This window comes from Chiloscyllium plagiosum, chromosome 24 (assembly GCF_004010195.1).
Source record: "Chiloscyllium plagiosum isolate BGI_BamShark_2017 chromosome 24, ASM401019v2, whole genome shotgun sequence".
Taxonomy (NCBI): domain Eukaryota; kingdom Metazoa; phylum Chordata; class Chondrichthyes; order Orectolobiformes; family Hemiscylliidae; genus Chiloscyllium; species Chiloscyllium plagiosum.
The window spans coordinates 18,706,434-18,711,859 of NC_057733.1; the positions used below are offsets into that span (position 1 = coordinate 18,706,434).

General features: G+C 40.3%; 1 long non-coding RNA gene across 3 annotated transcripts in view; it reads left to right on the forward strand.

Moving 5' to 3' along the window:
• LOC122562045 overlaps positions 1-5,119 on the forward strand; it is a 36,021-nt gene extending 30,902 nt beyond the window's left edge. The window contains exons 1-3 of one of the 3 annotated variants that reach the window (XR_006315193.1): positions 112-318; positions 4,332-4,443; positions 4,658-5,119. This is a non-coding gene — a long non-coding RNA (uncharacterized LOC122562045). Of the gene's footprint in view, positions 1-111; positions 319-1,911; positions 4,027-4,331; positions 4,444-4,657 lie in introns of those variants that run through there. The other 2 variants (XR_006315194.1, XR_006315195.1) reach the window with 2 other exon arrangements.
• The last annotated feature ends 307 nt before the right edge of the window (positions 5,120-5,426 follow it).

Consider the following 5,426-nt stretch of genomic DNA (forward strand, 5'->3'; position numbering starts at 1 on the left):
CCGGGTGGCCAGTGACAAGCACTGCCCTTCACATCAAGGGACCGTGCTGTGTGATCAAAACAGTGAAGGGGAGGGTAGGGACTAAATCAAAATAGAATTGGAGGGAGAAATAATGCACTCCACTGACTCCTGTTGATATTGGTCAGCCAGGGTTTTCTGAATTGGCCCAGGTTAACAACACCAATCATAGATCACCTTGTCAACAAGTTTCACCTGGTTCCAATGACTACATATCCTTCTCACAGCACTGCCCTGTTCTGAATGTTAAAGGTCCTTATAACTACATGGACAGCTGCTGACAAACTCTGAATACATAAAGTAAGTGTGATGTTAGGGTGGGGGATAGGTTGCCAGGTAAGTAGGACTTCAGTTGGAAGGAGCGCCAGCCAGGAAAGATAGGGTCCAAGGGGTTGGACGACAGATGACTATGTAGTAGGATGCCAGGGTTTGGATGTAAAGTCGGTAAGGGGTAGTTACCAGGGGTTGGAAGCCAGTTGAGTAGGGAGTAGAATGCCAGAGAAGGAGGGGGTAGCATGCTGGGTGAACAGGATGCCAGTTTAGTTGGGTCTAAGTAAGCAGAGGATAATGTGTCATGTTAGTAATGCATCAGGTGGCTAGGAGGTAGGGTTGCCAGGTAAGTGAGGTGAAAGGTGGCAGGTTTAGCAAAGCCTGGTTTAGTGCAAATGGTGGGGGCTTGTGTGGGTTGAGTCCACTTAGGGGAGAAGAGTTGAGTCCATCAGGTGGGCTGTGATTTGATGAGGTGCCTCATGGGAGGCTGCTGAGTAAGGTGAGGGACCGTGGTGTTCAAGGCAAGCTACTGGCATGAACTGAGGGTTGGTTGTCTGACAGAGGCAGAGAGTTGGGATAAAAGGTTCTTTTTCGGAATGTCAGCTGGTGACAAGTGGTGTCCCGCAGGGTTCAATGTTGGGGTCCCAGCAGTTCACTTTGTACATAAATGATCTGGATGAAGAGACTGGGGGCATTCTGGCGAAGTTCACCAATGATGCGAAGTTAGGTGGACCAGCAGGTAGTACTGAGGAGATGGGGAGGCTGCAGAAAGATTTAGACAGTTTAGGAGAGTGGTCCAAGAAATGGCTGATGAAATTCAATGCGAGCAAATGAGATCTTGCACTTTGGAAAAAATAACACAGGCATGGACTATTTTATAAACGGTGAGAAAATTGATAAAGCCAAAGTACAAAGGGATCTGGGAGTGCTAGTACAAGATTCTCTAAAGATTGACTTGCAGGTTGAGTCCGTGGTTAAGAAAACAAATGTTGTCATTTATTTCAAGAGAACTGGAATGTAAAAGCTACTAAAACTTTATAAAGATCTGGTTAGGCCCCATTTAGAATACGACATCCAGTTTTGGGCCCCACACCTCAGGAAGGACATACTGGCACTGGAACCTCTCCAGTGGAGATTCACACGGATGATCCCTGGAATGGTAGGCTTAACATACGATGAACGGCTGAGGATCTTGGGATTGCATTCATTAGAGTTCAGAAGGTTGGGAGGAGATCTAATAAAAACTTACAAGATAGTGCATGTCTTAGGTGCTGGAAATTGTTTCTCTCAGGCGGGGATACTAGGACTTGTAGGCACAGCCTGAGAATTATAGGGGGTCAATTTAGAACGGAAATGAGACATTTCTTCAGACAGAGAGTGGTGGACCTGTGGAATTCATTGCCATGGAGCGCAGTGGAGGCTGGGACATTAAATGGCTTCAAGGCAGAGATTGATAAATTCTTAATCTCACAAGGAATTAGGGATATGGGGAGAGTGTGGGTAAGTGGCGTTGAAATGCCCATCAGCAATGATTGAATGGCGGAGTGGACTCGATGGGCCGAATGGCCTTACTTCCAATCCTATGTCTTATGGTCTTATTTCCTTTAAAGATTTTTTGATACACTGCCCCTTTAAAGGGTTGTTAATTGGCTAATTAGTTAATCTGGTTCATTGGTTACTCAAACGAGTATAAAAGGACACTACTGGGATGCAGACTTGTTTACTAGGTGTAAAGGGATATGTTCTCAGAACAAACTGGCTGCCAAGAAAATAAGTTGAGAACTAGAGCTCAGAGTCAAGAACAGGGTGCTTGAAAAGCATAGCAGATCAGGCAGCATCTGAGGAGCAGGAGAATCGATGTTTTGGGAAAGAGCCCTTCATCACTGCCAAAATGAAAATGCATTTTTCACCATCTGACTTGCCATCCTCACTGCCAGCTGCTTAATGCCAATAAGTGGCATTTGAGGTTGATCAGAGATGCATCATCAAGTATCCTTCAACAACATAACCAAACAAAAACCTATGGTCTCTGCCAACAGCCCACTCAGGACAGATTGATGTTGGACTGAACAGTATATTGCTCCTGAAGTTCTGAGCTTAACTCTGTCAGCATAAGGTGGATCGCTTCACCTACACTGTTGGTTCTTTTGGCTGGTTTTAACCACTCTCGGGACCGTGCTAACAATTAATGTCAAGGTGTAACTTTAGCAGAGGTACTGACATTCAATTGGCTACAGCACAATTGTAGAAACATTTGCCTCTGCTATCTGTACTGGATTGGATGTGATGTGGTGCCTATGGATTCAGCCTGATGTTCAAATACTCAATATGCCTGTTTAAACTGAACAAAAATTCCCAATGTGTGAACATGTTCCTCCTGTCTGCAAAGAGGTTCATGTGTATTAAAATGTAACTATGTCATATTAAGAAAAATTGCATTTGAAAGATTACACTTGGAGTTTCTTTTAGTAAATTCTGTTTAATTTCAAAATCATATCTAATGCTCTCAGTACATTTCCTTATGGTCTTATGGTTGTGTGGAAATTGGGTCCAGTTGGGAAAGTAGGGTATTGTCCAATTGGGGAATGTTAGGCTATGAAAGTGTCTATAGTCTGGGGAAGATCTAGTTGGGTGTGTGTGAGATAAGTGTGGGGTCTGTTGGGTAGTTACTCAGGAGTTAGATAAAACATTTTTTACTTAATGGAATGCTCCCAATTCTCTAATTTAAACAGGCAGTTTCAGAGGTTTCCAGCAATAGAAGAACAGTCCCAAGGAATCTTCAATTTCCCCAGCAGACTCCTTTTAGAGTCTGCTGTGACAGGAACTCCCCCATGTCCCTGATTACAATTCTCATCTATTCTGGAATAATAGCTGCCTGGCCAGCAGAAAATCTAGGCAAAGATTTTTCTTTATTGAAATAAATAGAAAATATCCAACAAACAGTCATCGATTTTGGACCAGAGAAAGAATAGATCAAAACCTTGCTTCAATAGTGAAAAAAATAAGAATAGTGAGAGGTGCAAAGAGATTTATGGATAACGTACACAATTTATGAAAATATAGCAGTCAAGCACAAAAAAAAAGTCTCTCAGAATGTTAACCTTTAAAACTAGACTCCTAGAATGTAAAAGGAACAAATCTTTGTTATAGCTGTACAAAGCCCTGGCTAGACCACATATAAAGAACTGTTTGCAGGTCTAGACACCATTCCTTGTCTTAGAAGTGTGTATATTTCCCTTGAAAAATGCAGCACAGATTCAGCATGTCATTGTGCCATGGACAATATTTATGTCCCTTTTTATTACCCATAATTAATATGCTTCTGTGTGACTGGTATATGTTTTCTTATCTGGGGAATGATTGTTCCAATTTAAATGAATCCAGTTGCACGTTTTTTGTAATTCCTTAAATAAAGAAGGTTATTTAATATCATACACTTGCCCTGGATACCTAAACCACAAACGTCTCACTCGCTCATCTCTTACACACTATCACATATACAGAGACTAGACAAATATAAATATAGAACAGTACAATTACAATTTAAGATTATCTCAGTGCCTTTTACAGTAGGCTTATAGTTTCTGAAATAAATTGCTGCTTTCATTGAAGGTAGTCTTATAAAGGAAAGGATTCTTAGTAAACTGCAAGGGGTCTTGTGCTTGAATTTCCAGAAGATTGTTTCTCACGTGAACTTAGTTGGAACAGGTTGGAGAGAGTTGTCTTCCCACTTTCAAGGTATGTCTGTTTATTATATTAGCAGCTTCGATAATTTGCAACCACTTTGATGTTGTTAAAGTGAAAGTGGGTCTCTGCAGAATGGGTCCTTGCTGTTATTTAAAAGTTGATAATTAAGTTCTCATCTTGTAACTTGGACAAGTTCAAAGCCCTTTTGCTAAAAATGGATGTGAGCTAATCACACATTCTGTCTTGTTTCAGTTCTGATGAAGAGTCATCTAAACTCAAAGTTAAATTGCTGTCTCTCCATGGATGCTGCTTGACCTGCTGTGATCTCCAACATTTTTTTTTTGTTGTCAATTCAGATTCCAGCATCTGCAGTAAATTGCTCCTATACTTCTGTAAACAACAGGGAGGAGAGCAGATGACATTATTGCTTGCCAAAGGCTAAAACAAACAACAGACAAATTTGAAGAGGTACTGAAAACCTTTGACAATATTTCAACCTCAGAAATAATAAATTTTGCTCCATCACAAATTTTATTGTGGATGTTGTTATTCTTCTGTTAATCTAAAGCTGACTTTATTAATAATCTCCTCAGATTGTACTGAGATATAACCATAGTGATTTAAAGTCAGATTGTATAAGAAACCAAATTATTGAACACATTGTTATTCTGTCTTTTGTCAGATTTTATTACAATTCAAAGAATTCATGATACTAGCGAAAGCCATGTGGATATATATATAAAGCAGAGGCCTGGAAACAATGTAAGGGTCAAAGGGGAGAAGATCAAACTTGGAACAGGAGAATCCATTCAATATTGGAGATGGAAGAGAAACCAAGCTAATGCAGTCACTAGGACAGACACCAGGAACTAAAAATCCTTGCTAATATTGTTCAGCAATAAACTTCACATGTGTGCCCAGTGCCCAATTGTTAAAATTGAACGTTTTTTGTTGTAAAACAATAGGCCACTTTCAGAGGAAGTGCCAAAACATCCATAAAAAATCAAAAGACCAAAGAACTAACAAAGACCCACAGAGAGAAGTAAATGAGATGTAACAGTCTCCAGTGAGAGAAAACCCCAAGTTTTCTGTGGGGAAATCAGTGACCCAGATTAAACATTTTAGCAAGCTGACATTTATGTGAATGGGCATCTTATGAATTTCAATTTGATCAGAGGAACAAACGTCACAATATTACCAAATGTGACAAAACACTCTTGCAGCTGACAGAAATTCACTGCACAGACCAGGGTTCCTCATACTTAACATTAAAAATATGCTACAAGCAAATCTCCAACATAGTAGACACTAAATACTAAAAAGAAAATGCACTGCACAACGAGGAGTTCCTACTCCTGAGTAGAAAGGTGTGCATCAACTTCAATCTTATTCAGAAGCAGAAAGGAGTTAAACAATGTAAGTTCAAGGAATATTCAGTCAAGGAATAACTA